An 18,255-nucleotide genomic window follows, 5' to 3' on the forward strand; every position below is an offset into this window, starting at 1 on the left:
CTAGCACTTTATAGCCTGTGGTTTACCATGCATTGTTAAAGACAGTCCAGTATTCAGCTGGGTCAGCCCAGGAATAGCAGACACCGTGTGATCATTACTGCAGTTAAAACATTTACAGGCAAAGCTTTGTTGGAGAGAGGTTTGATTCTTTCATGTTAAGCTAGCAAAACCAGCAGTGTATTTCACACCAAAATGAAGGGGTTTTGCCAACCCCCATGGTTTGTACAAGAAATTCAATCCCAGTAAAAGGGTTTACAGGTTGAGCAACCAACTAACTCTGCATGGTATAGACAAAGTTTCTCAGCATATGTCTACATTAGTTTTTTGGACTTGGGGCACAATTGTGTGTACACAAGTATCACAGGTCACCTTGGTCCTACAGATCAGTGGTGGAGACATGGATGTTCCAATCCTACCTTGCCCTTGGTGCTCCAGGGAGCGAGAACACCACATGACATCACCTAAGTAGCCACACCGAGATACTAGAAAACTTCCTTGATCAAGCCCTCTTTGACCTCCTGCAGATCAGGTGGGCATTTTAAGAAGTAATCGTCACCCTCAGCTACCACCTCTCAAAGGGAGTTGATGTCCCCACTGTCTTTTGGTCACTCCCCAGCCTTTGAAACTGACCACAGGAGCTGCTCCAATCTTACTGCAACATGAATAGGCTGCCTAAAAGCACCTTCAGCAGAAGCTAAATTAAATCTGGCTTCTTCCACACTAAAATGTCCTAAAAGCATGTTTCCTTCCCTGTTGTCTCTTTCACACCCATCAGTTACGGTATCTCAGCTGGGCAGAAGGTAGCTTCCAGCAGAGAACAGTAATTTCTCTAGCTGCTCCAACTTGATTCACATTTGTCTGCCCATGTCTGTCACACTCAAGCCTTACAGAGTCCTTGAATCACTATAGCGAGTAAAAAGGATTATTCTCATTTAAGAGGTCACCCCTGAATTGATGAGAGACATTCAGTAGATTACTTCCCCAAGTTTCCACTGTGAATTAACAAGACAGCAGAGATATCGTCCAGTTTCTTGCTGTATTATTCCCACCTTGCTACTCTCTAGATTAAGGCAGGCATTAATTTCATTGGAGCTCATGTTAGGACATCTAAGCTTTGTACCACAGGAGAGGATCTTTAGAAATATTTCTGGCAAATGGAGGCAGTGTTATGGGTCAGGTGAATATAGAAATTAATTTTTCCCTCCTGATGAGACAGAGCAATGACTGGCTCTGAAAGTGAAGACATGCAGCTCACGATCAATGTGAATGAGAAAGAGGGTCATGTCAAAGTGAAAGTTGGGAAGATGGTGATACTACAAGGCAGGAATGACAGATGCTGTGCTAAAGGACAAGTGATATGATGAGAGCTTAGGTGAGAGTTTTAGCTTCTTGGATGAATAAGAAAATCAGGTTTCAAAAGACATCACACAGAAAGGATCTGCACACAGCCTGGACGTGAGGCTCTAGACTGAACTGAAAGAGCAGTGAGAGCTGCAGGCAGGGTAGGAATGATGACAGAGAGCAACAGGAAAGAAGGTGGGAAAGGGAAGACACAGTGAGCCTGGGAGCACTACTGGCAGGGCTTTTTCTTAGCACATCCCTGGACCCATTCCTGCTCCAGGTCAGACAGGGCGGCCATCTGAAAATGTCTCACACCTCCCCTGTTCCTTCTCTTGTAAGAAAAGGCTGGTCCTGCTGATTGTCACATCTCTAAGGCCATAACACTCTAGGGGAGGGAGGGAAATTGGGTTCTCTCTGAAGGCAGGGCACAGGTCCTACCTCCCTTCTCAGCTCCCAGGTCACCTTGCTGGTTCCTCTGAACACCCAACGCCCAGTGCATTGTAATAGAGATGAGGCACTACTTCGGTCAGACATTTGGCATCATGCAGCTTCACACTGTGGAATTTGCCTTAGCTTTAAATCAGTGTCACCAAGATGTAAAATGATGGAACAAAAGTCTCATTTTAGTCAGCTGGACTAAAAAGTTGACCTGTTTTCTTTTTTCTCTCCTTATTTTTACTTTTACTGGTCTATTTCTTAAATCCATTGCTAAAACAAGCAAATCTTTCTTGTTTCCATTGCAAAGGATTAAAAAAAAAAAGAAAGAGAAAGAAAGAGAGAGAGAGAGAGAGAGAGAGAGACACAAAGCCAAAAAGAAACAGAGAATCCAAGTGGAGAGGTATGTGTCATTGGACAAGTGTTTAATTTATGGAACTTGGCCGGCAGAACAAGAGTTTGAATTGTACTTCAATAAGTGGAGCTCTTAGAATAAATGTGGCTTGTAAAGTTGTTTTACAGTCTGCTTTGCCGAGCAGCCAACACCTCATGGAAACGTTTGAAAAACATTCTGTTTAGAAGCAATGGGGTTTATATTTCATATTTTCTCTATTTGTTTTCCCCTCCGGTTTTATAACTGAAACCATATGCAGGAAAACAGGATTCTTGTGTCTTAAAATATCTACCTGGTCTGACTACTTTTATTATTAAAAAAACAGTTAGCATTTTGAAAAATCTTCATGTATTAGGCACTTGGTTCAAACATTAACGTATCCTTGTTTGATATCCCAGTCAGCTACAGATTTCCCGAACGACCTTGGGATAGTCAAGGGGCTAAAGGGAGTCAAGAGGAATCCCTCTCTACAAACATCATTAAGGAGACCCATGCTAAATGCGGCAAACCCTCCTTCTCCACAGTTATACACACATATGTATATACGTACAATCCATATACAAATGGTATCAGCACAACTTCTACGCGAGACACTATGACAATCCATTTGTCACCGAAATCGGGAATCAAACTCATTAACACCAATGTAGTATTAAGAAGCAGGCATTCTTTATTACGGCACCAGACGCACGAGGGATCGTTCCACCTAGCGTGCATACCGCAGGTTACATCAACCAAAGCTTATATTGTCCAATTACATACATATGCATCAAATTTCCCAGAATGATCATGCATATTCATTCTGTTTCCCAGAACTAATTATCATATTCGCATGGTCATTACGCATGCATCTTTGAGCTCCGAGGGGCTTCTGTGGGGGTCTCTGGGGGTCCTTGGTGGTCGTACAGGTGTGTCCTTTAGTTGACCCCTTCTTCTGGACATGCGCAATCCCACCTTGCTTATGTAACTTGCTTCCCTTCTTCATGGTGCATGGTCCCTAACAATGATTTGGCACCCTTAACACAAACCAATTATTCTAACCACCCTTGACTCTTTGTCAAGATGGGCTGGGGCTGTACTGGGAACATAGCAGCATGTCCGTACTACTCCTCGTCCAATTGTCTTTGGGCATAGTAGCATATCCATAGCCATAGATGTACAAACACAACATTAAAGCATTGACTACCCCACTCCTATCTCTATGTTGCTTAGTTACAAAAGAACAAACTAATCATTTTGGTTACATCTGGTTACATTTCCCCCTTTGGAATTTTTGAAATAATCATCTTTTCAATACTTCCACTCTTAATCTTTCATATCTCAACAGAAGCAGGTAGATTCTCTCCTGGCAGTGGTGTACGACGCTTCATCACTGATTTAAAAATTGCTACAGAATTCCTAGACATTGTCTGTGTCAACATTTTCTTTAAACATTGATAAACCAAACAAATCATCAAAACAACTGTAATCAAAATGATTATTGTCTGTAACAACTCAGTTATCCATCTTTTAAGAGGAAATACAAAATGTCCCAAAATTTGGCCTAACCAATTTGTTTGCATTTCACTCTTTAAACCTTGAGTCTGCTGTGCCACCCTCTTCATAGCATCTATTTGTTCATTCAAAGCAGCTGTAACATTTGGGATGTGCACACAGCAATCTTGATTTCTGTAGATCCACAATCATCGCTTCAATTCCCCCATGTGTTTCTCTCTGTTTTTCCTCTGCTATTTTTATCATTATTTGTGGGGTAACTATGATTTGTCGGGTGGATGTTACCCACCTCATTTTCTACTGCTCTCAACTGTTCTGCCAATAATCTATCCAATTTACCATAATTTGGTTTTGGGGTTGGAAGTTTTACCTGTTTTACTGGTACCAGGGCAAGGATGCTTTGCTCGGCTGCCTCTCTAGCAGTTTTATCAGCCAATCGGTTGCCCACATTTACCATGGTTTGTCCAAATTGATGTGCTTTACAATGCATTACCACTACTTCCTTGGGCTGCTGGATGTCCTGGAGGAGTTGAAGAATTTCTTCCTTATATTTAATGGGCGATCCTTGAACTGACAACAGTCCTCTTTCCTTCCAGATAGCTCCATGTGTGTGAATCTGCTTTCTGTGCTGGTGTATTCACAGGGAGAGCTTCAGCTTTCATCACTTGGGTGGTGGTGACCACTGCATACCCCGCCATTCGTTTTCCATCTCGGACAAAACTGCTTCCATCCGTAAACAGCTCCAAATCAGGATTAGGCAACGGTTCGTCCTTCAGGTCCTGTCTGCTAGAATATACCTGTTCAATAGTTTGCAAACAATCATGGTGTAAAGACTCACCCATTTCCAAGCTCAAAAACATTGCTGGGTTCACTGCTGCTGTAGTTTCAAGTTCCACATCGTCCTGTTCCAAGAGAGTGACCTGGTATTGTTCATATACCAGGCGGCTTGTTCAAATACCATGTTCATGCGGCTCGGGGACAGCCAATGCCCCCCTTTTTGCTCCAAGACAGAAATTACCATATGTGGGACATAAACCGTAATTTTCTGCCCCATGGTTAATTTCCTTGCTTCTTGGATTAAGAGTACAGTTGCTGCCACAGCTCGCAAGCATCCAGGCCATCCCTTGCTGACATTATCCAATTGCTTAGAAAAATACCCAACGGCCTGTTTCCAAGTTCCTAATTTTTGAGTCAACACACCCAAAGCAAGATGTTATCGCTCATGTACAAACATTCAAAAGGCTTTGCTAAATCTGGGAGTCCTAACGCAGGTGCGGACATCAAAGCCTTCTTCAGATTTTTTAAAAGCTGTCCAACACTCAGGTGTTCACAACAGGTGATTCTCCTGGGATCCTTTCGAAGCTGCATAATTGAGGATCCACAATCGACCACCACCCGACCATACCCAAAAATGTCCGCAATTCCTGTATTGTTCTGGGTTCTGGAACTTGACAAATTGCTTCCTTTCTGTCTGCTCCCAATCTTCTTTGTCCTTGCAAAATTTCAAAGCCTAAATATATCACAGTCTCTTTCCCAATCTGGGCCTTGCTTTTTGATACTCGGTATCCTGCTTGTCCCAAAAAATTCAACAAGCTGATGGTCACTTGTAAACAGTCTTCCTGAGTCTCTGCTGCTATCAAGATGTCATCTACATACTGCAATATTATTCCTCCTAAATTTTCTTTTTTCCACACTTCCAATTCCTTTGCCAACTGATTACCAAATATTGTAGGACTATTTTTGAACCCTTGAGGTAGCACCGTCCAGGTGAGTTGTGTCTTGCATCCAGTGGTGGGGCTTTCCCATTCAAAGGCAAATATGCCTGGCTATCTTTGTCTAGAGGTATGCAGAAGAAAGCATCCTTGAGATCAAGTACAGTAAACCACTTCTGTTTTTCTTTTAAGGATGTCAGCAAGGTATATGGGTTAGCTACTACTGGGTGAATGTCTTGAACAATCTGATTTATGGCTCTTAAATCTTGAACTAACCTATATTCCTTGCCATTCTGCTTTTTCACTAGCAATATCAGGGTATTATATTCTGATTCACACTCTATCAATAATCCATAATTCAAAAATTTCATTATTAATTCTTCCAACCCCTTTCTAGCTTCCCACTTAATAGGATACTGTTTTTGTCTTACCAGTTTAGTTCCAGATTTTAGAACAACTTTTACTGGTTCCGCCAATTTAGACCGACCTGGGATTCCACTAGCCCATACCAAGGGTGTTACTGCATCCTCCACTTCTGCAGGAATTTCTTCCTTCGGTCTTGGTGTGTTCTGTAACATAAAAATTCTCACTTCCACAGCTTTTGATTCAGGTATTAACAGTTGATTCTCCCCATTTTTAAAAATTATTTGTGCATTCAATGTACTCAATATATCTCTTCCTAACAAAGATGATGGACATTCTGGCATACAAAAATTGATGAGTTACCCATTGCTTTCCCAATTTGAATTTAAAAGGTTGTAAAAACGGCCGATTTTCCTTCCGCCCTGCTGCCCCAACAACACTTATGGTTTTGTGACTAAACCCCCCTTTGCATATATTTAATACCGAATATGTCGCCCCTGTATCAACTAAAATTTCTACTTCATCATTCCCCAGCTTTAATGTAACCAGGCGTTCAGCTGGGGTTGACTCCCCCGGTCTCCTTCAGTCCTCATCATTCAGAGTCATCAGCTTAATTTCCTGTAGCGAAGGATCCAATTCTCTCACTTTGGGACATTCCCTTTTCCAATGCCCCCTCTCCTTACAGACAGCACACTGATCTTCTGCTAGCCGGGGAGGTCTAAACGGAGGTGCTGCTCCTCCTGGTGGTCCTCCTCTTCCCCCTCCCCTACCTATTCCTGCTTTCCCTCCTCCTCCTTTCCACATTTCAAACACCTTTTCCCAGTGCTACAGGTAGAGCAACATCATCTTAAACTCTTATTCCTTCCCTGTTTTTTTCCAAAGCCAATACCATAGAATCTTGCAGGATAATCCCACACTGTTTTTGCCACTCCAGATGATTTCTCAAAGCAAAAAAAAAAAAAAAAAGAACCTCATAAGGTATTTCATCTCATTTACCTTCCCTTTTGCAAAATAACATTAATTGCAAGATGGTATTATATCGCAATGTACTATTTTCTGGCCATCTCTTCCCACCTTCCAAGGTATACATTGGCCACCAATAATTACAATATTCAATTAATTGTTTCCAAGTCAAAGGATCACCCCCCAGATCTCTCCAATGTTTAAAATACATCCCAAACGTGTTCTTTGCGGGATGGTTTGTTTTTTTTTTACTCGGAAATGTACCCATTTCCCAAAAGACTAGTGGTTGTGATTGTGCACTATCACAGGCACTAGTCAGAGGGACCCCAACCCTTGTTGGAGCTCCCTCTGGGATTCCAGCCCCCTGCCAGAAATCCCAACCTTGGAGACTTCAACCCCCTGTTGAAGACTCCCCCTTGGGCCCTGCTCCACAGGCTTTCGCCTAGCAGAGACTTTCCAACCGAGGTACCTCTTTAGCCCAACCCTGCGTAGCTTTTGCTGCGCCTTACGAGCAGGCTTTAGTGGGACTCTAACCCACATCCTATAGTGGGACTCTAACCCACATCATGTAGTGGGACTCTAACCCACGTCCTACCTAGAGCTCTGTTACCCGTTAGAAGAATGCCTTATTACCTTGTTCCAGGGGATCTTGCTCAGAATTCTTCAGTCCAGGGATCAGAGGTTCTCCCTGAGAATCCCTCGGTGCCGGCTGGAGGTCCTGCGATCCCTCAGATCCGTCGAAATTCAGAAGCAGGGTCCCATCTGGGTCGCCAAAATTGTCACCGAAATTGGGAATCAAACTCATTAACACCAATGTAGTATTAAGAAGCAGGCATTCTTTATTACGGCACCAGATGCACAGGGGATCGTTCCACCTAGCGTGCATACCGCAGGTTACATCAACCAAAGCTTATATTGTCCAATTACATACATATGCATCAAATTTCCCAGAATGATCATGCATATTCATTCTGTTTCCCAGAACTAATTATCATATTTGCATGGTCATTACGCATGCATCTTTGAGCTCCGAGGGGCTTCTGTGGGGGTCTCTGGGGGTCCTTGGTGGTCGTACAGGTGTGTCCTTTAGTCGACCCCTTCTTCTGGACATGCGCAATCCCACCTTGCTTATGTAACTTGCTTCCCTTCTTCATGGTGCATGGTCCCTAACAATGATTTGGCACCCTTAACACAAACCAATTATTCTAACCACCCTTGACTCTTTGTCAAGATGGGCTGGGGCTGTACCTGGAACATAGCAGCATGTCCGTACTACTCCTCGTCCAATTGTCTTTGGGCATAGCAGCATATCCATAGCCATAGATGTACAAACACAACATTAAAGCATTGCCTACCCCGCTCCTATCTCTATGTTGCTTAGTTACAAAAGAACAAACTAATCATTTCAGCGAAGCCTCCGAGGCGAGCAGCTCTGAGACAGAGGACCGCGTCGGGGGACCGCTGCTGGATCGGCGAAACCACGGCAAAACCGCGCAGGGAAGGGAGGAAAAAGAAAAGGAAGGGCGCAGCCACCCCCCCAGCCCCTGAGCAGGAAGGCGGGAGCTCCTGACGAGGACCCGGCTCTGACTCAGCGTGGGCGGGGACGAGAGTGACGGCGGAAATCCCCTTCCCGTACAAGAGCATCTCCCAGGGAGCACGAGCGATCAGGAGCGCGTCAGAAGGGCGTGGCGCGGCAGTTCGCGCAGGCAGGGCGTGTGGGGAAGGTGAAGGCACCCTACTAGCTCAAGAGGAACTGTGAGAAGTGAGTTCATTCGGTAGTCCCCATCCTTCCAGAAGGAACTCAGCTATGGTCCTCACTCGTCAGAAAGCGATGCCCTCTGTGCTCGCCAGAGTAGATGCGGCTACCCAGACGGAGCTGCTGGGAAAACATGCCGCCACCCAGGTCTCGGGCTGCAGGGAGTGCCTGGGCATCTCGCTGTTCACACATGGCAGCTGTGTGGACAGCTGCGTGAGGTGCGACCAGGTGGATGACTTGCTCTGCATGGTGGCAGAGCTACGGGAGGAGGTGGAAAGGTTAAGGAGCATCCGGGAGGCTGAAAAGGAGATCGACTGGTGGTGCCAGGCTCTGCCCCCCCTGAGATGGGAACAAGAGCAGCAGAAGCCGCCAGTAAGAACCCACGATGAAGGGGATCCTCTATCCCCCCCCCGCCGGGCTGAAGGCAGCAGCTCAGAGGAGGAGAGTGAATGGAGGCGAGTCCGCGCTCGTGGCGGCAGGCGTAGGCCCTCCCTGCCCGCCTCGCCCCCCCAGGTGCCTCTACACAACAGGTATGAGGCCCTGGAGGTGGAAGGCCAGTCAGTGGAGGATGGGGACGACAGTCTATCTATACCAGAGGTGTCACCCAGGTCAGAAGAACGTACCTCTCGTCTTACCACCACCTCCACGAGGAAGAAAAGAAGGGTTATAGTTGTGGGTGACTCCTTTCTGAAGGGAACCGAGGGTCCGATATGCCGGACGGACCCTCCTCTTAGGGAAGTCTGCTGCCTCCCTGGGGCCCGTGTGAAGGATGTCACGAGGGTACTCCCTAGTCTGGTACGGCCCTCGGACTACTACCCCCTACTGCTCTTCCATGTGGGGGGCGATGAGACTGAAACACGAAGTCCTAGGGTGATCAAAAGAGACTTGAGGGCCTTGGGACGGCTAGTAAGAAACTCAGGAGCACAGGTTATTTTCTCCTCTCCCCTTCCAGTGGTGGGCAGTGACACTAGAAGGAACAGAGATGCCCAATCTATTAATGCATGGCTCCGTGGCTGGTGTCATCGCCACGGCTTTGGTTTTTTTGACAACGGGATGGCCTACACAGCACCGGGTTTGCTAGCATCTGATGGGATTCATCTTTCTCAAAGGGGAAAGAGAATCTTTGCTCAGGAACTTGCGGGGCTCATTGACAGAGCTTTAAACTAGACTCTAAGGGGGAGGGGGATAATATCAGGCTTGCCCGAGGGAAGCTGAGGGGCGGCGTGCCATGCTTAGAGGGAGCGGCTGCCAGCGAGGACACTCAGCCTGAGTCCTCGAGATGTGCGGGGTACACTTGGGCACAGCCGAAGTCGAGCGGAGTTGAGCCAGGGGATACTGAGGCAACGGGAGCCAAGAGGGAAACACCAGTGAAATGCCTCAAAGCACGCAAGGGGTGTTCTTATATGAAGGAGGTGCGGGTGACAGCCCAGCTGAAGTGCCTCTACACCAATGCACGCAGCATGGGCAACAAGCAGGAGGAGTTGGAAGCCATTGTACACCAGGAAAACTATGATATGGTGGCCATCACGGAAACGTGGTGGGGTGACTCGCACAACTGGAGTGCGGCGATGGATGGCTATAAACTCTTCAGGAGGGATAGGTGAGGCAGGAGAGGTGGTGGGGTAGCCCTATATGTCAGGGAGAGTCTGGATAGTTTAGAGCTCGATGATGGTGATGATAGGGTGGAGTGTTTATGGGTAAGAATCAGGGGGAAGGCCAACAAGGCAGATATTGTGGTGGGAGTCTGTTACAGACCCCCCAACCAGGATGAGGAGACAGATGAACTATTCTATAAGCAGCTGGGTGAAGCCTCATGATCGCTAGCCCTTGTTCTTGTGGGGGACTTCAACCTGCCGGATGTCTACTGGAAATACAATACAGCAGAGAGGAAACAGTCCAGGAGGTTCCTGGAGCGTGTGGCAGATAACTTCCTGACGCAGCTGGTGAGTGAGCCAACGAGGGAAGGTGCCCCGCTGGACCTCTTGTTCACCAACAGAGAAGGACTTGTGAGCGATGTGATGGTTGGAGGCTGTCTTGGGCAGAGCGATCATGAAATGATAGAGTTTTTGATATGTGGAGAAGCGGCGAGGGGGGTCAGCAAAACTGCCACCTTAGACTTCCGGAGGGCAGACTTTGGCCTGTTTAGGAGACTGGTCGAGAGAGTCCCCTGGGAGGCAGCCCTTATGGGCAAAGGGGTCCAGGAAGGCTGGACATTCTTTAAGGAGGAAGTCCTAAAGGCACAAGAGCGGGCTGTCCCCAGGTGCCGAAAGACGAGCCAGCGGGGAAGAAGACCGGCCTGGCTGACTAGAGAGCTCTGGCTCGAACTCAGGAGAAAGAGGAGAGTCTATGACCTCTGGAAGAAGGGGCGGGCAACTCAGGAGGACTACAAAGGTGTAGCGAGGTTGTGCAGGGAGAAAACTAGAAGGGCCAAAGCTGAGCTAGAGCTCAGTCTGGCTGCTGCTGTAAAAGACAACAAAAAACACTTCTTCAAATACATTAGCAGCAAAAGGAGAGCTAAGGAGAATCTCCAGCCCCTAGTAGACGGGGGAGGGAACACAGTGACGAAGGATGAGGAAAAGGCTGAGGTACTTAATGCCTTCTTTGCCTCAGTCTTTATTAGCAGGGCCGAATGTTCTATGGGTACCCAGCCCCTGGAGTTGGAAGATAGGGATGGGGACCAGACTGGAGCCCCCATAATCCAGGGGGAAATGGTGAGTGACCTGCTGCACCACTTAGACACTCACAAGTCTATGGGGCCTGATGGGATCCACCCGAGAGTACTGAAGGAGCTGGCAGAAGAGCTCACCAAGCCCCTTTCCATCATTTACCAGCAGTCCTGGCTAACTGGGGAGGTCCCTGCTGACTGAAGATTAGCGAATGTGACGCCCATCTTCAAGAAGGGCCGGAAGGAGGACCCGGGGAACTACAGGCCTGGCAGCCTGACCTCGGTACCAGGGAAGCTGATGGAGCAGATCATCCTGAGTGCTATCACACGGCATGTAGAGAATAACCAAGGGATCAAGCCCAGCCAGCATGGGTTCAGGAAAGGCAGGTCCTACTTGACCAACCTGATCTCTTTCTACGACAAGGTGACCCGCCTAGTGGATGAGGGAAAGGCTGTGGATGTTGTCTATCTAGACTTCAGTAAAGCCTTTGACACGGTTTCCCACAGCATTCTCCTGGAGAAACTGGCTGCTCATGGCTTGGACGGGTGTACTCTTCGCTGGGTAAAGAACTGGCTGGACGGCCGGGCCCAAAGAGTGGTGGTGAATGGAGTTTACTCCGGTTGGCGGCCGGTCACAAGCGGTGTTCCCCAGGGCTCTGTGTTGGGGCCAGTTCTGTTTAACATCTTTATCAATGATCTGGACGAAGGGATCGAGTGTACTCTCAGTAAGTTTGCAGACGACACCAAGTTGTGTGGGAGTGTTGATCTGCTGGAGGGTAGGCAGGCTCTGCAGAGGGATCTGGACAGGCTGGATCGATGGGCCGAGGTCAATTGTATGAGGTTTAACAAGGCCAAGTGCCAGGTCCTGCACTTGGGCCACAGCAACCCCATGCAACGCTATAGGCTCGGGGAAGAGTGGCTGGAAAGCTGCCCAGCAGAGAAGGACCTGGGGGTGTTTGTTGACAGCCGCCTGAATATGAGCCAGCAGTGTGCCCAGGTGGCCAAGAAGGCCAATGGCATCCTGGCTTGTATCAAAAATAGCGTGGCCAGCAGGACTAGGGAAGTGATTGTGCCCCTGTACTCGGCACTGGTGAGGCCGCACCTCGAATACTGTGTTCAGTTTTGGGCCCCCCACTACAAGAGGGATATTGAGGTACTGGAGCGTGTGCAGAGAAGGGCAACGAAGCTGGTGAAGGGTCTGGAGCAGAAGTCTTATGAGGAGCGGCTGAGGGAGCTGGGACTGTTTAGCCTGGAGAAAAGGAGGCTGAGGGGAGACCTCATCGCTCTCTACAACTACCTGAAAGGAGGTTGTAGAGAGGTGGGGGTCGGTCTCTTCTCCCAGGTAACAAGTGATAGGACAAGAGGAAATGGCCTCAAGTTGCGCCAGGGGAGGTTTAGACTGGATATTAGGAAATTTTTCTTCACCGAGAGGGTTATCAAGCATTGGAACAGGCTGCCCAGGGAAGTGGTTGAGTCGCCATCCCTGGAGGTATTTAAAGGACGTTTGGATGAGGTGCTTAGAGACATGGTGTAGTGGTGGTTTTGGCAGTGTTAGGTTTATGGTTGGACTTGATGATCTTAAAGGTCTTTTCCAACCTATATGATTCTGTGATTCTGTGATTTTGGTTACATCTGGTTACACATTAAATAAACTATGTGCCTCCATTTGGCAGATTGGGAGATACTGCTGCAACAGAGGGAAACAAAGAAGCAGTACAGAAAAGTATCGCCTTGGAGCAAAGTATTGCATTACATACTACACAGACTGGGAAAGGAAGACACAGAAAGACTCCAAGACCACATTGTAAAAGACAAGCATCTAAATAAGGATGTAAAAGTCATATTTAGCCCCATAAGTTAAACTATCCTGATTACTAACTATTGTGTTAGTTGTGTTTGTACAGATATGACAGAGCTGCTCCAGAATGTGGCTTCATTTAATGCCTGTGATAGGAAACAAGTTTACTTGAGCATTCTTTCTTTTGAGTGGATTTGTTTGTTTGTTTGTTTTTTACTTTAAAGGTCTGTGGCTAAGTGTTTCATATCTGCTCTCTGCAATTGTGTTGCATTCAACCTCAGTGACTGTTCTAAAATGCCCTGCTTTGTTCATTTGTTTTCAGTGTCATGGGTTGATCCTTGGTAGAGCTTTGCTTGGTAAAGTCATCATGACTCAGCCAAGCACTCTGTCACCATCCCAAAGTTTTGCCCTCTAGCTGTTCACTGTATTTCTTTTCTATTTCTTTATGGTTTCTTATGAGACCATGTGACCGTGTGCTTCCCCCACCCCCGACCTTTATCTCCTGTAACCCTGCTCAGGTGATAACTACCAGTGATGGTTGTAATGGATGCATCTGGTCATGATGACTGCATTGGCTCAAAGTGGATTCAGGAGACAGATAACAACACAATAGCCTAGGGCTATTGTGCAATGCGCCCACCAAAGAAACTAAAACCTGTGGTCAGCATGCAAATATGACTATGGGTCAATCATCTTATCCCCATAAATAGTGAGCAGCCCAAGAGCCCTTTGAGCTCTCCTGCACGGCAGTGGGCTGCATGCCAGGATCTCCCCTTGAGCAGGGACGTCTCTCAAGGTTACTCTTTGAGGTTGAGAGATTCCTTGCCGCAACAGATCCTCAGTAAGTGACTAACAGCATGCTAAACTTTGAAATCTTAGCTAAGTGATATAAAGGATTGATTGCGCACATATAATCCTTTAGACATAAACCCTTGACCAAGTCTGGGACTAGGACTGGATCTAGCCGCACCTAGACTCCTCTCTGAGAAGGAGTTTAGAAAGCAAGGGGATCTTTTTCCAAACCTCATGACTCAATGGGAGGGTCTCCCTGACAGTTTTGTCTGACCCTGTCCTCTATGCAGTAAATAATCAAGTGTACCTCGCCATCGAATCTTGTTAAACCACTGTCGCATTGAACTTTAACTCCTTATTCTGTATCAATAAACTATATTTTTACTTATCTCTTGCGAGTGAAGTGCATGCTCACTCCATCCGTGACAGACCAATGTGCTTTTACAAACTGTTTCTTTTCAAGGCCCTTGTGAGGCCACGTCCCTTGAAGTCAAAGCTTTTCTGATCACCTCTATGCTTTCAGCATATGCTTTCAGCATAGAGGAGGAAAGAGCAATTGCCCAGGCTTGGCTTCAGGTATCTTAGCATAAGGCTAAGCTGTCTACACAAACAGCAGCCCTCTAGAAAAGTTGGCTCAAGTGTTATGCATCACCCATCACCCTGGTCATGCACCATCCCACTGTTCACAGCCCACCTGTACTGTGGTTTGTTTTTTTTTCATGGGGCCACCAGATCACTGCAGGCTGTGTGAGGGTGCTACGCTGTGAACGTTTTCTCTAGTAGCACAAGCCAAAAAGAAACCCAGTGCTTACTCTGGGAGGCTTAAAAATACAAGACTCAGCATCCTGCACCTCAAAAGCATGCTACAACAGCTGTCTGTTTGGGAATGAGCAGGCACAGGTAGGTCTAGAGATGAGCCCTAACCACCAGGCATTACCCTGCAGTCTGATAAATGTTCATAAGAAGCAGGACAGCTCATTACCACACTGATGAATCAGTGTTTGCTGACAAAAGGCCCTTTTCTCAAGGAATTCCCTATCAGCCCTAGGTGTACCATAAGTGATTCAGGCTCTCATTAGCTCTAATTGGCTAATTGTTCAAATGATTTCTCTATTATTCATGGAGCCTGTACCACTGAGCACAAGCCTATTGACTGACAGGTGCTCACTGCAAAGAAATTGTGTTTTTCCAGGGTGATGCTCCTGCAGGAATCACTGTGCCCATCACAGCTCTCCAGGATCTTTTCTAGCTGTTGCAGCTCCTTGGGCTCCTCTGCTGTAAAGCCCCACTGTTCACCACTGTGGCAGTATAGAGAATTTCAGCATCCCCATATCTCTTTTTTGCACTACTCTTTTCCCCAAAAAATTGGTAATTTTTCAGCCATCTCCTCCAGTCATGTCCCAGGTTGCCTTCTCATTTGAGGTGGGTGAGCGTGCTCCCTTCCAAGCAGAGATTTAGTTCCCTTCTGATCCGCAGGGAGACAGCAAACAGTAATCATAGGAAGAGACTGTAATTTTTTCTTAGCCCCAGAGCTTTGATGCTGTTCTTGATGCAGATAACAGGCCTGTTACAGATGGCTCAATGATTTAAAGCACTAGCCTGGGACTCCAGATCCCACTTCCATAAACCTCAAGGTTGACCTTGGCAAAATCTCTTAGGCTGGAATTTCTCTTGCCTGAAAATAGCCCTCTAAGAGTTCAACAACCAGGCTCCCTCTGCAGCCAGTGGAAAGAGAGAGAGAGACACACACCCTTTTTTTCACATCTCAGATAGATATGTAAGAAAAGGGACATGAATCACTCTCTGGAGATACTAGCCTCTCTCCGTATTGACTGCAAAGGGCTCTCACATGACTACTTTGCACTTAACCCCTAACAGTTAAATTATGCAAACAAGGACAAGAATTTTAAAAATATACACGTCCCACATCTCAATATCAGAGAGAATAGAGCAGTGCAGTCTTGTAAATACAGGCTTTAGAAGCTCTGCAGTGATGTTTCTGCTTTGTAAAAACCCAACAGTATTTTTTCCTGGTGAGGTTTAAAATGAGCATGAGATTTTCAGGTGCTATGAAGACATAGACACAAACACTCAGCATTTATTCTCCCTGCTGGTAACAGCTGCACTCGGTTGCTGGTGGTGGATATTGTTCACAGCAAAGGGGCCACTAACCTTTCTTTACTGATGCGTCCCCGAGACTTCAAGATCCTAAGAGCTGCTCCAGTCTCCTTTATGTGGATTCACTGCAGCTGTCTGAGCCCACCTCAACTCTTGAATCTCTTTGGAGAAGTCTTCTGGAAGGAACATGAGCAAATAAACAAAATAGGCAACACTGAATATCTCTGATATCAGCCACACTTGCTAAATGTGAATATTAATCTCTGGAGGGAAAGCAACCTCTATGACAGCCAGGTGCTAGCCTGTCATTGCTCTGGAGTGTCTTCTCTGCTTGTGCTGTTGACCTCAGACCCTGTGTCCCTCCCCCCAAAAAAATTTGGTGTTTGACTGGAGCACCCAGGTTGAGCTGTCAAAGAGAAGAAAAGGAACTTTCGGAGGGCAGTTCTGAGCTGAGATGGGTTGACTTCCATCTGAAGGTGTGTGAGAGACTGAAAGAGTTAATGTCTCAAACATTGTGGCAAGGCGAGGTGCGATTTGCATGGCGACGGCAGGTCGGTGAGCACGGGGTGGGGGAGACCGAGAGCGGGACATGGAGAGTGCGTCGGAGGACACGCAGTTCCAGGTTCTGATGGACCTTACCATATATGGCCAGAGGTCACACAGAGTTGATCTGAGGAAGGGGCTTGCGACCACCCCCCTCCCCCAGCACCTGCACAGAAGATTGAGAACTTTCTAGAACAAGAACCATGTAAGTCCTGAAGGGGCGTACCTGGAGGCGGGGATTAGCCTATAAAAGACATGCCCTCCAGGGAACCACGCGTGCGCCCACTACCGGAGGATTGCCACGCCTGTCATCGTGGGATCCAAGGGTGGTGATACTTTTCCTTTCTCTATCCTCCTCTCTTCTCCTTTCCTTTTCTCGCTTCTCTCTTCCTCTACTCTTCCACTATATGTAAGTTTTGGATAAATTGTGACGGGTTGCCTGGAAAATAGCTTTATTGCCAAATCGCCTTTGTTCGTTCGTTGGGCTTGCCATTCATTAAGTTTGTCTGTTTGTTGAATTTGCCAGTTAATAAAGATGCTGGCCAGCCTGTTCCTCTGAGTCATTGTCGTGACTCTACCAGCCACGCGGCTCTGGCGAGCAGAGATCGGCCTTCGTCGGTACACAAACTGTCGGGGAATCAAAAAGATTCACCCATCTCGCAACCCACCGAGTGGGACGAGACAAGGTGCCCAAAGCTACACTGACTACCAGGAAGCCCAGGGCAATGACACATCTTACACAGCCAAGTGTTTATGGGATGAATTCAGGCACAAATACCTGGTTTTCCAGTATAACCTGGCCTCTTCCTACCTCACAGGGATGCAAATTCACAATATCTGACCATAGCAAATTCCCTCAGCCTAGAAGACACATAGGAAGAGAAGGGGGACTCCTGCTCAGTGTTCCCTACACCAATGTCCTTCTGGCTAGCCACAAGGAGTTAGCCAAAAATGACAGTCAGCAAGGCTGCCTTAACAGAAACCAGGGATTGGACTCAGCTTCTGGCCAGAATCAGATTACAGACAGCAAAAAAAAAGAAGAGAGACAATAAACCCACCCCCTCCCTCTTCTTTTGCTTCTTGCTTGTTCCTGCACCCAGTGCAGCTGGGCAGAACCTGGGAACCTCCTTGCTCATGACCTCATGAGACAGTTATGAGCAAGGTTTTGGGGGTGTCTGCTCCTTGCTCAACCACATTTGTTGCTTTAGACCACTCAATACCTTCTATAATCCTCCTCTCCCTTAGAATCAAGAAAACTGAGCGCTGGTTAGGTTTAGTTTTTACAGTTAAGCATAACATCGCTTGCTTGTACATCCAGCCTCAGGCTGATGCTTGTGCACGAAGGTCATCACAAAGACTCTTGCTGCAGTAGGGACGAGCTGCCGGCAGAGCGAGCCAAAGCACTAGACAACGAGCACTGCGCAATGCATTTGCAGGGATGCATTGTGCTGCCAGGGGTGAAGGGAAAACATCTTTTGATGCTCAGTGACCTTCTTATTAGGGCATTCAGAGCCACAGATATTTTTACTATCCACCTGTCAGTGTTCCTCTCTGCAAAACGGCCTTCCCCCCAGCCAGGCATCCCTTCCCAGCCTATCCTTCTGCTGCTACAGGCTTTAACACTGACAGACAGCCTGTTTGAGCTAACAAAAACAGGCTCCCACCAGAAGGTGGTGCCCATATTCCGCGAAACACGGGGCAAGCACTTACAGTCCACTTTTGGGCAACACCTAGAAAACCAGCCACACTTCTCCAAAATCATTAGAGCAAAACCACAGATCAGACGATGCCAGACTCCCTCAGAAAGCAGGGTGGCATTTTTGCAGATGTAACCTGCAGTGTAGCTCACTAGGGTGCAGTGCAGTGTATTTTCTCTTAAGG

The 18,255-nt window shown here is 47.1% G+C and overlaps 1 protein-coding gene across 1 annotated transcript in view; it reads right to left on the bottom strand.

Moving 5' to 3' along the window:
* The window catches only part of EPG5 (ectopic P-granules 5 autophagy tethering factor), a 444,533-nt gene that overhangs the window by 245,400 nt on the left and 180,878 nt on the right, over nt 1–18,255 (bottom strand).

Source organism: Mycteria americana (assembly GCF_035582795.1).
Source record: "Mycteria americana isolate JAX WOST 10 ecotype Jacksonville Zoo and Gardens chromosome Z unlocalized genomic scaffold, USCA_MyAme_1.0 Scaffold_18, whole genome shotgun sequence".
Taxonomy (NCBI): domain Eukaryota; kingdom Metazoa; phylum Chordata; class Aves; order Ciconiiformes; family Ciconiidae; genus Mycteria; species Mycteria americana.